Genomic DNA, 14,562 nt, shown 5'->3' with positions numbered 1-14,562 from the left:
CTGGTTTGGAAAGCCAGGCACATGCTGTTGGCTCACACGTTCCCTTCTCACGTTCTCTGCTGTGTGCTATTTTCTCCTCAGCTGTGCCTGCAGAGGGCTTACCAATGCAGTTTGCGATCGGACATTCTGAGGCTCTGCTGAAAGTGGGGAAGGGAGCACGGAAAGGCCAGGTTGTGCATATGCGAGGATCTGAAGCCCACGCTCTTGCAAAGGAGCTCTTTGAGACCCAGCCATAAACACAAGCTGTCACCTGTCTGCCTGCCCCAAGGTTGCTACAGCCGCGTGTTTTAATGTGCCATCTGAAAACCCAGTCTGGGCAAGCTCCACTGTCCTTCGAATGTGAACCCCCTGTTTTCTGCATTCCCGCCCCCTCTCTCAGTGCCCAGCTGCATGGCTTTTGTCTGCCTGGATCTTTTGTGTTGCTGCAGAGGCAATGCCAGTGGCAGCCTCAGGGGCTGTGAGCTCCCTCAGTTACCTGGCCCCTCTGACATGAGAGCTGAGCCATCGCTCAGGGCCTGGCACCAGGCAGAGCCACAGGCCCGCTGTACTTTACTCTCTCCTCCATGCACACCCACCCACGCACGCCGTTCGTTCCACCCGGGCCAGCATCGACACCCAGTCACTGCATTAATGATGCAAACCTGCATGTGGCCTTCCTAAAGCACTCCTGCTGAACTCTTCCAGAGAACAAATCCCCCCCCCCTCCACCCGTGTTCTCCTGACCAGGTAGAAAGGAAGAGTGTTGTTCCTGCCAGCCAGGGCACTGCCTTCCCCTTTCTGTTTCACTGGCAAGTGGATGCCGCCTGTGTACTCGGGAGGTTTGTAGTTCTTGGTCATGGCTGCCGTGTGTGTTGTCGTTCCGTTTTTGCCTGAAGCAGCTCCTCTCCCCTCAAGCGGTTGTTGACCCATTTCATCTTGATGGATGCCATGTAGTTGCATTTCCTGGTAGCTGTCACACACATTTCTGCTCAGTCGCCAGCCCTCCATCATCGGAAAATCACCAGTGACATGACACATAATGTTGGTCTCTCTCCTTCGCCGCGTACAAGTATCTGGCTGCATTATATTGTATTACGCTATAGCCTGGAGCTGCTTTATGGTACCAAAAGTTAGAAATTAAACATTTCTATAATGCCATTCCTAATGTGTACAGTATATATGCTTCATGTATCATAAGATGTTTCATCAGAGTAAATGCATTTAAGCCCGTCCATGAAACTAACATAAAATAAGTCAGTCTGTAAAAACAGATGAACTCAACGTTTTAATATAAATGCTCTTGAATATTTTAATTATATGAATTCTTAAAGACGGTCAAAATATATGATTAAAATAGAAATGTTGATAATTAACACTTAGACTAAGGGAAGATTACAGCCATTAATGGAAAGACATGGTTGAATAGGCCAATCTGAAAAAACCCCACATTTCTGCATTTTTCATGTGAGGTGGGCAGACAGCCAACTGCCACCCACGAGGCCTCCTGGCACCTGCTGGGATTCTTTCAAGGAATGTTGGGTGGTGTTATTCTTGGCTGATCTAGCAGAGCACTTCCACTTTTAAGTCAGAGCTGATACACAGCACAAATTAGTGAAGGCTTAACTATTTAGAGATCCTGAGGTTTAAACAAGTAAAATAAGCATTTGCCTTGCAACTTTAAAATGCACTGATGGTTCATGGGATTCTGGTTTAAAATATAAGATGGTGTAAGGTATATGAAGCTCCCTTGTATTCAGTTGGACCTATCTAGCTGCAGTCTGCTCTGACTGGCAGCAGCTCTCCAGGGTCTTGGTCAAAAGCCTTTGCATGCCTTGATCCTTTTGACTGGAGATGCGAGACACGGAACTGTGGACAGATCGTGCATGCTAGCTGTGGCCCTTCCTGCTTCACTCGTTTGTGCCTGGACCCTGAGGGTCAGTCATTCAGCTGGCATGTTGTGTGTTCAGCCAGAAGCTTGAGGAACCTGTAAGGGAACTAAGTGTGCTTTTCCGCTGTGTCTTCCTCCCACTCTGTATTCTGTGCAGTTAATACTGGTCCAGCACCCGCATTCTTAGCAACCTGTGTAGAAAACTGGGGATCGAGTGAGTTGAAATATATCAACATGCGGAATTTCAGGGTATATAGAAACTCTGAAGTAGCATAGCAGGCCCTCTGGGCATGGGCTGGCTGACAACCAGGGCTATGAATGTATGTCTGAAGAACTGTCTCCTGTACCTTGAAAATGTAACTCTGAGATGTTTAATGGCTAAAAGTGTGAGCAGCAAGGTTTCTGGTTGGAATCTTACCTCAGGCATATACTCTCTGGGCCTGTGTGCACATAACAAGAACATGTTGGTTCAAGAAAGATGGCTTGCTAGGCATACATGGGATGCCCTGGGTTAACCATGGAGTTGTTTAGCCCCTGATGCTCCACAACCTATAGAAGATCCAATAGGAGTCGTGGAGTAAAAACAGAAGGAGCAGGTGTGTTTCTACCCATGTGCACAGCCCATCGGTCTTTAATCAGTTAGTTATCACCAAGTGTGGAGCAGGTTGGCCTGGCTCTCTCCTCTGAGGCTTATCCCCTCAGCTTTAACGTGAGGATCATAAGGTCTGTCCTAAAGCCTGTTGCAGGGCGGGAAGCTCATTGGATGTTGAAGTGTTGCAGGGATCACACTGGCCAAAAGAATTCAAGCTGATCCAGACTTCCTACTGAGCTGCATAGTGGCAGAATGAGCATTTTAAAAGAGCCGCATCTACAAACCAGGCAGAGATTGGCAGATTGTGCTCAATATGTTGACTGTATCCAGAAGCAAATTGGAAGACATTGTTAAGCACAAATATATTTCCTATACAGTAGTTAGTTAAATCAAGCACGCATAATTCAAGGGGCGCAACTCTCTCGTACACAAAGCCCAGCTGTTTTTATCTCGATCACTAATCCAAGGTTTCATTGCTCATCAAGGCAAAATCTTCCCCCTCTCCCTCAGCAAACAATTTTTGTCCTATTTCAGTACCTAGACTTTCCGTCACACAGCTCTCCATGCTGCTGCTTAGTCTGGAGTAGAGTGGGAATCCTCAAAGTCCTTGTTAATGCTTTGAAATCCCTTAAAATCCCCCTTTAAAAGCTGTATAAATGCAGACATGGAGTATAATCCATAATAAAGGGGAAACGTTAAATGCATGTGTTTTGAGTAAAGAATCTTGTTTAGTCACTTTAGCATTTCAGTAACAACTAGGAGTCAACAGTATAATAGTCTTCCTTTACTGAGCATTTAAAGTATTAAATAGGAATGCCTCATATCAGGAAGAAAATTACGGGTAGGTTCTCATGACACACAAAGCCTTTTGGGTTTATAAGCCACACGCTGTGGCTTCTTTATGGAAACATCTGACAGATTATCAGCTTTCCATCAGCCTGTGCTTTCCTGTCTTCCCCCACTTCCCCCTCAGACTTCCAGGCATATTATCAACAGAATTAATGTCCTGAGGTTGGTTGGAGCAGTGCCACATCTCCAGCTTTTCACCCGTTGGTCTGTTACCTCTGCATCAGCAGCTTTTTTATTGGTCCCCTCTGCGGGCAGGCTGTATTTATCTTTTCCTTGGGTCCTGGTTACCTGAAGGAGCGCTTACATCCATATATGCCCGACCGCCCCTTGAGATCTGCGGGAGAGGCCCTTCTCCGGGAACCCTCCATGAAAGAAATTAGGAGGGTAGGTACTCGGAGGAGGGCTTTCTCTGCGGTGGCGCCCAATCTATGGAATGCGCTCCCCAGAGAGGTCCGCTTGGCGCTGTCGTTATTTGTTTTTCGGCGCCAGGTGAAGACCTTTTTATTTAAACGTCATTTTAATTGTTAACAATATTTGCTTATTTATCTGGCCAGGGCGACTTCTTTTATATTTTATATTTTTTTTATTTATTTTATATTGTTAATTTTAATTTTATATTATTTTTGTATTTTATTGTATTTTATTGTGTTGTAAGCTGCCCCGAGGCTTCGGCAAGGGGCGGCATAGAAATGTTTTAATAAATAAATAAATAAGTATCCCTCCTGTCCACCATTTTCTACACTGGGACCTGTAGAAGCGACTGCCAAACTTTTCCCTCCGTTCACTCTCCTTCCCCCTTCTCATCATTTGTGCTCTGCTCAGAGATAGGCCACAGCCAGGCCCTAGCAACACCATCCAATCCCCTTTCTTCTCCTATTACCCCTTGGAAGGGACATCTGTGCTCAGCCCCAGTCCTCACCAGAAGAGCAGAACATTTTTCTTCCCGTTGTCTCGTTTGGGCCTCCAGCTGTTCACACTTCTTTCTCCATGGAAGAAGATGTCCCCTTCCCTGCACCACCCAGCCATCTGCCCTTCCCTCTTCTCCCCTTTGCAGCCTCTCCACCCACCCAGGAATTCAGTGAAGCTTTGCTCCAAGAATCACATATTTCTTCGTCATGGTCTCTGTGCATCACACACATATGGGCTTTGCCGCGGAGCGCAAGCCTAGATCGGAGAGAAACTCAGAAGCACATATTTACGGTTAAACTAGGTGATCTTACTGTGTTGCCAAGAAGCCAGATTCTCATTGTGAGGCCATTGCTAGGGATAAGGCGGGGAGAGGAATGCCCTAATCACTGCAGAAGGGCTAACTGGGATGCGGCCTGGCACATGAGGCAACACTCAGGGAAACTGAGAAGACGAAACTAATTTGTGCATTGAGAAGAGCCTGGGCAAGGGGGGCGGTGCATAAAGTGTATGAAAGGGGGGCATGGGGTCCTCTACCGTTTGCCCTCTTATGCAGGAATGCTGCTGTCAGCCATTCAATGCCTCCCAGAAGTATCCACCCCCTTTGACTTGTTACAACCTGGAATTGAAATGAGCTTAACTGGCATTGTTACCACTCGACGTGCACAAGATGCTCAGCACTGAAAGGGGCACAGTATTTGTGTGGCACGGAAGTTAAGCAAACAAATACAAAGTGGCACTTTTTGGTTGCATAGGTATTTATTTTATTTATTTATTAAAACATTTTTATGCCGCCCCATTCGCCGAAGCCTCGGGGCGGCTTACCACAGTAAATTAAAATAATTATAATATTAAATCAAAAATATAAACATTAAATTAAAAATACAAAAATACAATATAAAATAAGCCGCCTTGGCCAGATAAAATCCAATAATATTAACAGTTAAAATGCCGCTTAAGGCATTCACCCCTTTTGCTGTGGCATCCCTAAATAAGCTCTTTCTGCCTGCAAAATTCACATACTGGAAATCGTTGAGTCCACCTGTGTGCAAAATTCCAGTGCCACATAATCTCAGATTAAATGCAAATGGTTAAGGAAGGCCCCAGAGTTCACTGGATCTGAACAAACCGTCATGAAGAGCAAGGCACTATTAAAACAACTCTGGGAGAAATTTGTGCAAAAACAACCATCAGAGTTGAGTTATTAGTGTCCCAAATTATGAGATGCTTCTGGAGCACTGTTAAATCCATTCTTACAAAGTGGACAGAATATGGCCCAATGGCAGCTTTGCCAAGAGAAGGTTGTCCATCCAAATTCAGTGAACAGGTAAAGAGGGCATTAGTCAAAGAAGCAACCGAGAGGCCGGTGGTAATTCTGAGGGATCTGCAGCTGAGATGGGAGAAGCCATCCATGGGACAACTATCACCTAGGCATTCCATAAGACTGGGCTTTCTGGAAGAGTGGCAAGGAAACAGCCTTTCTTGAGATGCATATCAAAGCCGAGTGGGAGTTTGTCAAAAAGCATGAGGAGGACACAGCAAACACAAGCAAAAACGGGTTCTCCTGGCCAGCTAGACTCCTGGAAGTGCATGACATGGCACAGGCAAGCGAAGACCCAGCCTGCTGCTGCTGCTTCGCACCTGAGCATCTTGCCCCACATCCATAGTTCAATCTTTGCCATCTTCTCTAATCCTGTCTCTCAATCCCACTCTTTAACTTTCTGAATTGTGACCTTTCTGCTGTAAAGACAGCATTACAGAATCTAAGAAGAATCCTTCCCTACATAGCAGATAACATTTTCTTTTAGCATGATTTTTCAAGGCTAGCAGTATATAGAGACAGCAGCTTTTTATTCTGTCTATACTAATAGTCAATTTGCTCATCCAGATTTAATTCATTGGAGCTGTTTTAATAGGCCCATGTCTTACAAAATGTTGAACTTTAGGTAGGTGTCAGCTTGATTTTTCTCACTGACTTCATAGGTACTCACTGGAGGGAAAATAGGTAACTGATTAAGAAGCTCCTGCTGAAAATGATTTAACTGATCCACAATCAACTCACAACCATGCCCACGTGTGTGTGGGAAGGCCTAGTCCCAATTTGCCCTCCTGAGAGTAAATTTCGTCTTTATAATAATTTTGAACTGTGTGTGTGGGAGGCTGGCTTGTAACGGAGATTGGGAAGAAGCTGACAGTGGAGTCTAATTTCCATTGTAGTAGCTATTAATGTTCTTTTTAGCTCAAGTATCATAAAATGATACTTCATGTTAAATGATACTTCCCTCTCCAAATTACTGTGGGCTTTAGTTAATTAGTTCTTCCAGGAACACCAAAGATGCAAACAGCTAAAATTCATTTTCAAATGAATAAAAATTAATTTTAAATGTTCAAATTTCCTCGGTATTGTGTGACCCAGATTTACACAATAGACAAGACTGTACTTGAGTATTGCCAGATTTAGCTATTGGGGAGTCTAAATCTTAGGAGTCAAAGGGGAATCACACCAAAATGGTCATATACATCAGAAAGAAAATGTACCTTTCCTATCATATTTGGCATGAGCAGAGAGAATTGCCTTTCTGTGCATTGATGTAGCACACTCTTCAACTTCAGTTGCTCATCTATGAGCTAAATAGCATAAGGATTTGCAGCACATGGTTCTGACACAAGAGTAGTACATTGCCACTGGTTGGAAACAGTCTTCCAGAATGGAAACCTGAAGACTGAGGATAATGTTCTGATGCGATTTCCGTTACAGATTTTGACTTCTTCCCACCCTTCCATGCAGCATTATATTTGCCCGCTTTCCTGAACAACCATTTATTTCCTCAAGCACAGGATCTTAGATAAGAAATGGCTCGGCAGTGCTGCTGCTTGACCTGTTTCGAAAGTATGAACAGAAACACTTATAATTCTAGTTTCTAACAGGAAGGACTTGCTGCCGGCCAGTCCTTTTAAGTATTCGGTTTTTATTTTAAAAAACGGTTTTGGAACTCATGGTCACCTCAAGCCTTCAGAAAGGAAAACTGAATTTGCAGAGCCATTTTCAACGTGATGTTACAGAACTGCTGTATAAAATGCAAAGGCAATGTTGCTAACAGGGTCAAAAGGTGAAGTTAATATTAGTATTAACATTCCAACATGCAGAGACTCTGATTAAGTGAAGCTTTTTAGGGGGAATATGTATATATCTATTATCGGTGGTCACGCTGGTGCTGCAGCTTTAGCTGCTCTGGATATGCATGTCCAGGATGATCTAGAGAAGATACTTAGTCATACGCACAAGCTGAAATGCACACGCTTCTTTGGTTTTCACCTTGGCAAGCTATCAGCAGCAAACTATGCTTTAAAAAAAGGCTTATTATAATTATTCACCGCATAATATTAAAAATTAAAAGGATAATGATACAATCCACAAATATAAATGATACATGAATGCCCAGAAAATAAAAAGAGCAGTAAATATCTTCTCCTCCTCAGACTCCTCATCCTGCAATTCATTGCCATTAAGTTTATGACATTCCTTTTAGTTCTTGCTAAAAACCATTCCGATCATGCTTATCAGTAAAAGCACGTTCGGAATATTGGAACTGGAACCAGAACCCACGGCAGTCTATCAGTCAGATTGAAAACTGCACGCCTAAATGTCACTGCTGTCTAAAATGTGCACGCTGAAGAGGTCAGCTCACTTGTGGAAAACATTTCAGGTGCTGGGTTACATGTCCGGCACAGAAACCTGCAAAAGGTCTGCAGTGCTTCATTCGCTTTGTGTAATCAGGTGCACCCTGCTCTACATGCTTTCCCAACAAATTGCATCCGACTGGCAAAAAACAGCTGCTGGCACTCTACAGGTGAGCCCATGCTTCAGAGCATCTTGTGCTTGGTTGTATATCGTAGAATCATAGAATAGTAAAGTTGGAAGGGGCCATGAAGGCCATCGGGTCCAGCCCCCTGCTGTTGCAGGGCACCAACTTACACCATCCCACTCAGATGGCTGTCAAATTTCTTTTTGAAGGTCTTCAGTGTGGGAGAGCCGCCCACCTCTCCAGGCAGCTGGTTCCACTGACGTCTTGCTCTGACAGGGAAGAAGCTTTTCCTGATGTCCAGCCTGAATCTGGGTTGTCACAGCTTGACTTGATTATCAGTGGCATGTAGGGCTCTAGTTCAGTGGCTTGGTAACTGATATTTCACATGCTTGTCTGAGCAAAGTGATGCTTAACCAGTATCCCAGCCAAAGCTGTGACTCTCTTCACATCCCATGGTGCTGTGCCTTCAGAACCAGAGGTACTTCATGCTGCAACTAAAGAAAACAGCATTAGGAGAAGAATCGCTCCTCTGAACCAAGTGGTACCCAGACAATCAGCTGCCCATGTGTCAGCCATGATGCTGAACAGGGTAGGTGCTGGGATTCCTTGAAACATTCAGAAAAGTGCTCCATGGTGAAGAATTTCTATCTAGTAAGATAGATAGAATATAGATAGATAGATAGATAGATAGATAGATAGATAGATAGATAGAATTAAGATAGAATTTGTCTCCTTGATGAATTAAGCTTGGCTCCTGGCCATTAGCAGAAATTTCGGACAGTGGGAGAATTGACGGCCTGTCCTGCCTCCAGGAGAGGATGCAGCACAGGCGACCTTCAGCCTTTGTTTGGCAAGTGGTGTTTATCAGTGGTGCTTCTTTAGAAACAAATGTTCTTGATGGTTGCAAAAGAAAAATGTGAAAGCTGTTCCTCAAAATGTGCTTCAGCTACAGGTTGCCCATCTGTAGATGAATGCATCACAAAGCATCAGCAAAATGAGCTTGCTCATCCGGAGTCTGAAAGTTTATGTTATAAGGCATCTTTACCTTCGGCATAAATCAGCGTTTGTGATAGATGTCGGGATATGATTAGCTGCCTTTGTTCCTGGTTCCTTTCATGCTAGATGCATGAATCGGCGGCGTGACACTCATGTCTGAGTTGACAAGTAGGTCTTTACAATTGCAAAGAGCTGTATCATGTTTGCGTATGTGGCGGTGTTTTATCTATAATACTGGCCCATTTCTTCTTGAAAGGCATGTGTTGGCTGAAAGAGCTTGCTGATCGTAATCAACAAAGAAACTCCCCAATAGGCATTCCTGTGTAAGTGCAGAAGAAACCAGATACATTTTTCTTAATTCTGGGTGATGTCACAGTTCAGTTAAGAATTGTCTATTAATGAGTACTTTACTGTTAGTTCAAGTTTAAAGCTTTTAAGAAAGCAAGTGACTTTTCAAGGAGACAAATCGTTCTGACTTTTAAGGAGTAATTGTACACACTGCTTAATTGAAGATCATTGCACGGAGATGTCAGCCCATTTTAACAGGCAGGCAGCAAAGAAGGCAGGGAGTAGAATGAAGATGAATTCCTTGATGGGTGTGGATGGAGCAGGGATAGAAGACAAAAAGGAAAAACAACGAATGGCATCCTGGGAGAAAATAAACAATTATATGTAACTAATGCATGAGATACCTCTCTTTAAAGCATTTTGGCAAATGTTTGTGTTCCCCCGGATTCTGGGAGGGCACACCTCTGGGCCGATTGGCCATTGTTCGCAGAAGAGTGATACCCACTCCAGAATCTGCCTTGGTTCTTCCCTCTCCCCTTTATAGTTTTCTATATTTTCTTAAAGCATTTATATTTATTAGAATCTCAGTTTTTAAAATGTAACTTCACTATTTCTGCTAGTGCGTCTGGGCATCTGCAGAGGAAAAACAGAGTCAAGTATTCTACATATGTCGATAACTGTTGGGAGTGAGAAGGGCGGTGGCCACAGGCTATTGTTTTCACGAACTGCCGGCTGCATCCCAGAAGATCCTTCAGAACCAGAACATGAAACATCTTACAGTGAAATTGGGGCAGATGGGTTAGGTCAGGATGGAAAAGGAGGTGATTATCTTAAGGCCAGGTGCTTTACGAGCCAGGCAGTTTCTGGGAACGACCAAGATGTACAACCAGTGGGACAAGTCTTTGAGGATGAGGAATTCTCAGGCACAAGTCAGGCCTCCCCCTCACCCCACTCTTGACCCCACAGCGAGGTGTCAGAAGAGGGAGGTCAAATTGAATGGGCAGCACGGGGAGAGGAGGCGTGCTTGCCTACAGAGAGCCTCTCTCAAGCGGATCATGCCCAGGCATGTTCATAAAGAGAGTTCCTGGAGGGGAATGTTAGATTGGGTTCAACAAACTGCCCTGTGCGTGCACAGAGAACCATTCTGGATGGTTAGTCCTTGGGAACAATAAAGAAGGTTTTGCAAGGAAAACGTACTGTGGCTCTAACTGCTCAAAGGAGGAGCCTTGGCTAACCACAGGAACTCTCAGAAAGGGTGGCTGTTTAAAATAAAATCAGATTTCCCCCAGTGGCAAACGAACTGCCAAAGGTAGTTATAAATATTTATAAATTCTTGTAAAATCTGAGCTGATAATTGGCAGGGGAGGCTCTGAACACGAAACACTTAGCATGCCATTTTAGAGAGAAAATATATTGACAGTACTTAACTGTTACAATATTAAACTGCAGTTATTGTGATTGTTATAAAATTGGTCATGTAGAGGTGGGCTTAAAATCAATGGATGTGAGAGTCACTGTGTGTTCTAGAGCCAGGCCACTACTTAAGCACAAGGATGGATGGAAAGGGCATTATCCTCTTACTTCTCTGAATGCCCAAAGCTTTCAGTGCCAAGTGTCTTTTTAATATATGTATGAACCTTTTTGGGTGCATGTTTGGAACATCATTTTGATGTAAAATAAGGATTCGCTTTAGTTCTGATGAGTTCAATACCACCAAGGGAATGAGAACAGAACTCCTTATTCTTGCTATTAAATGTTTCAGACTTGCTGAGATTGTCACAACTGCTGTTGTACAGGTTGTTTGCAGTATCCCCCCCCCCCATTTTTTATCAGAATGTATCAAGAGGGAGAAAAATATTTGGTGGTTTGGCAGTCAACAAACCCAAATTCAGTAGATGTGTTGCATAGTGAACTTAAGAAACAAGTCGTTTTGCCCAGGAAACGTTGATATGAAACAACTTAAAGGTACAATCAGCATAGGAGTCTATTATTATTATTATTATTATTATTATTATTATTATTATAACATTTCTATGCCGCCCCTTGCCGAAACCTCGGGGCGGCTTACAACACGATAAAATACATTGAAATACAATAGCACATAATAAATTGCCATTAAATACAAAAATACAAAAAAATACATTGATTTACAAATATAAGATTAAAATTATCAGTATAAATTAAGTAAATAAAAATATAGGAGGAGAAAGAGAAGGAAGAAGAAGTTGCCCTGGCCAGTTCATATGTTTTAACAATTAAAATGATGTTTAAATAAAAAGGTCTTTACCTGGCGCCGAAAAACCAGTAACGACGGTGCCAGGCGGACCTCTTTGGGGAGTGAATTCCATAGGTTGGGCGCCACCACAGAGAAAGCCCTCCTCCGAGTACTTACTCTCCTAATTTCTTTCATGGAGGGTTCCCGGAGAAGGGACTGTCCCGCAGATCTCAAAGGGCGGTCGGGCATATACGGACGTAAGCGCTCATTCAGGTAGCCAGGACCCAAGCCGTTTAGGGCTTTAAATACCCAGTCTTGGGATGAAGCAGATGGCCTTCTGGTGTTAGACATGGCGATTCTGTTCAGCTGAGCCTCCTCTTCATGGTTTGCAGCCAGCCTGACTTGTATTTTGGTCTTGAATCTTCAGCAACAACCAGCTGGCATTCTTCAAACCGAAAAGTACATGGGAGATTCTGTTGCTGGCAGAAAAATACCTATGCAAGTATAGAAGACTGTACATGCCTGCTACCTTATCCACAGAAGATTCTTTTCTGCACAGCAATTTCACTAAGAACATGTAATGCGCCCTGATCAGTGTGCAGGTTCTCACAGGTCTCTGCTATTAAAAAGAAGAATGAGACCTGCAACAGAAGGTTGCAGTATATCTTCCTTTCTTTGTAGGAGTGCTCCTTTTCAGTTCACCAGCCAGCCATGCTCTCCTCCAGGTTAATATTAACATATAATCAGTTCAAGGAAGATTTTTCACTATTCTTTCAACCCCTCGGTTTTTGGGGTGGGGGGACAATACACTCCATGGCTAGCCAGTCTTCAGCGTATGTGTTTGGAGGCCAGAGATGAGTCTTCAGCGTTTTTCTCCGTGACTCTCGATTTGGGCTACAGCCCAGTCACTGCTCACCACCTGAATCTGAGGGGACAGGAGAGAGAGGATAAGAAATGAAAGAAAAATGTTGTTTGTTTTCTATTGGTGCTATACAGAGGAAAGAAATTATCGTGTTGTTGTTTTTATTGGTTTTCAGAGAAAGTATTTTCAGCCCAACCATTTGAAAGCCATCGGGTCTGTCCGATGGCACTCAGTCCACCGTGCAATTAAAGGACAGACAAGACTCATACCAAATGAATAGAGCGTTAAAACAAAGAAGCAACTCGAGGACTCAAAAGAGTCCACCAACCCAAAAGTGCACCATGCTAAAAGCATTTCCAAGTACACATGCACCAGTCAGAAGGAAACGCTTTTAAAAGCCAGCCCATTTTCGCTTGCCGCTGGCAGGCGTGTAGGGAGGGGACCAGGCAGCTCTCCCAGGGGAGTGCATTAGAGAAAGGTAGGAAGCTCAGTGTTGCGTGCCAGTCAGCCCCCACCCCGGCATGCGACGCAGGGCATTTCCTGCCCATCAAAGTGAGCAGGGATGTGCAAGTTGGAGCATAGTTCCTTCAGGAACTGATTGGTGCTGTCTGGATCTCTGTTGCTGCATTTTAGTATATCAGGGACGTCGAATTATCCCGAAGCTCATTTCTGTTAACCTTATTAGATGACTCATCAAGAAATTGCAACAAAAGGGGAAGAGGGGGAAGAAACATCATGCTAGTTGCTAGGGTTACATCATGAATTGAAGCCAGCCATTTAGTTCTAACCCTCCCAGCTTTTAATACTAGTAACCACCGATCTAATTTCACTGATTGATTACTGTGATTAAGTGATAAGAGCTTTTTTTTGCAAATGTTTGGCTTAAGCCTGTTCTGCTAGTCCAGGAAGCCTTGTTCTTAATTGCTAGGATCTGTAACAGAGTAGAATTAGAAGGGGGGCCTCTAGATTTTTATTCATCTGGGACCCCGCTGATGCATAGAATGGCCTTGTGACACAGAAGGGACTTAATTATACACTTCTACCATCATCTTCCAAAATGGATTCAGAGTAGCTTGCTGCTTCGTATTATTATTCTCAAGCACTGTATGGAAGGAATGCTTATAATACGATTTGAGGCTGTTCCAGCGATTTTGATTTATTTCCTAGGAAAGTTACTGGGTGGGGGGTAAGCATAATATTTCAGTGGATGAGCGCATGCAGAAGTACAGATGCAGTGTCCATGGCTGGAATAAGTTTCTTTCATAAGACCATGCAGGTTTAAGACGTGCTCTTTCCGAATCATGGTTTGCACCTTGTGGGTCAGCCTCTGACTGAGCACACGCTACTCTCCTCTCTTCCCCTTCCAATATTGACCAAGTTTTCCAAGCCCTTTCCAGACAAGCTCAATCCTTTGTACTGGGGCTCAGCCCAGTCAAGACTGAAATGCTGTTAGTGGGCAGTTCTTCTGACCAGCTGGAGGGAACGCAACCTGTTATTGATGGGGCTGCCCTCCCCTGGAAGGAGCAGGTTCGTAGCTTGGGGGATGTTCCCTAAGCCATCTTTGTCACTTGAGGCCCTGGTGACTTCAGTGGCTTGGAGCGTCTTCTACCAGTTTCAGCTGGTGGCTCAGCTTATGCCCCTGTCTGGACAGAGATAGCCCGCTATCAGTGACCAGTGCTCTGGTAAGCTCTAAAATAGATTACAGCAATGCAGTCTACGTGGGGCTGCCCCTGAAGACTGTTTGGAAGGTGCAGCTTGTGCAAAATGCAGCAGCCGGATTTATAACAGGGACCAGTCAGTCTGAGCATATAACATCTATTCTGGCTTGCTTGTGGTGGTTGCCTGTATGCTTCAAATCCGGTAAAACCTACTCAGCCTGGGACCACAGTACCTGATGGAATGCTCTCCCAACCTCCCTCTACCCACACACTGCAACCCAGTTCTGGGGCCTGCCTCAGATCCATCTCCAGGGAAGGCTTGGTTGATGGCAACAAGGAGGAGGACCTTTCAGTGGTCTCCCCGCCCCCAGTTATAGAACGAGCTGCCACTGAAGCCCAGCCCCCACCAGCCACCAGCTACCTTTTTGCTCCAAGGTAAAGACTGTCCTCTACCTCAGGGCATTCAATCAGTTTACTGCAGCTTGACAGTTGCTAAACAGGCCTTAAGATTCTCTTCTAAGTT

At 44.2% G+C, this 14,562-nt stretch overlaps 1 protein-coding gene across 2 annotated transcripts in view; it reads left to right on the top strand.

Moving 5' to 3' along the window:
- ITFG1 (integrin alpha FG-GAP repeat containing 1) overlaps positions 1 to 14,562 on the top strand; it is a 104,299-nt gene that overhangs the window by 44,459 nt on the left and 45,278 nt on the right. The gene's annotated exons all lie outside the window — the stretch shown is intronic.

This window comes from Varanus komodoensis, unplaced genomic scaffold, assembly GCF_004798865.1.
Source record: "Varanus komodoensis strain SLA01 unplaced genomic scaffold, ASM479886v1 scaffold19, whole genome shotgun sequence".
In the NCBI taxonomy this organism is placed as follows: domain Eukaryota; kingdom Metazoa; phylum Chordata; class Lepidosauria; order Squamata; family Varanidae; genus Varanus; species Varanus komodoensis.
This window is presented reverse-complemented; position numbering and strand designations above follow the sequence as displayed.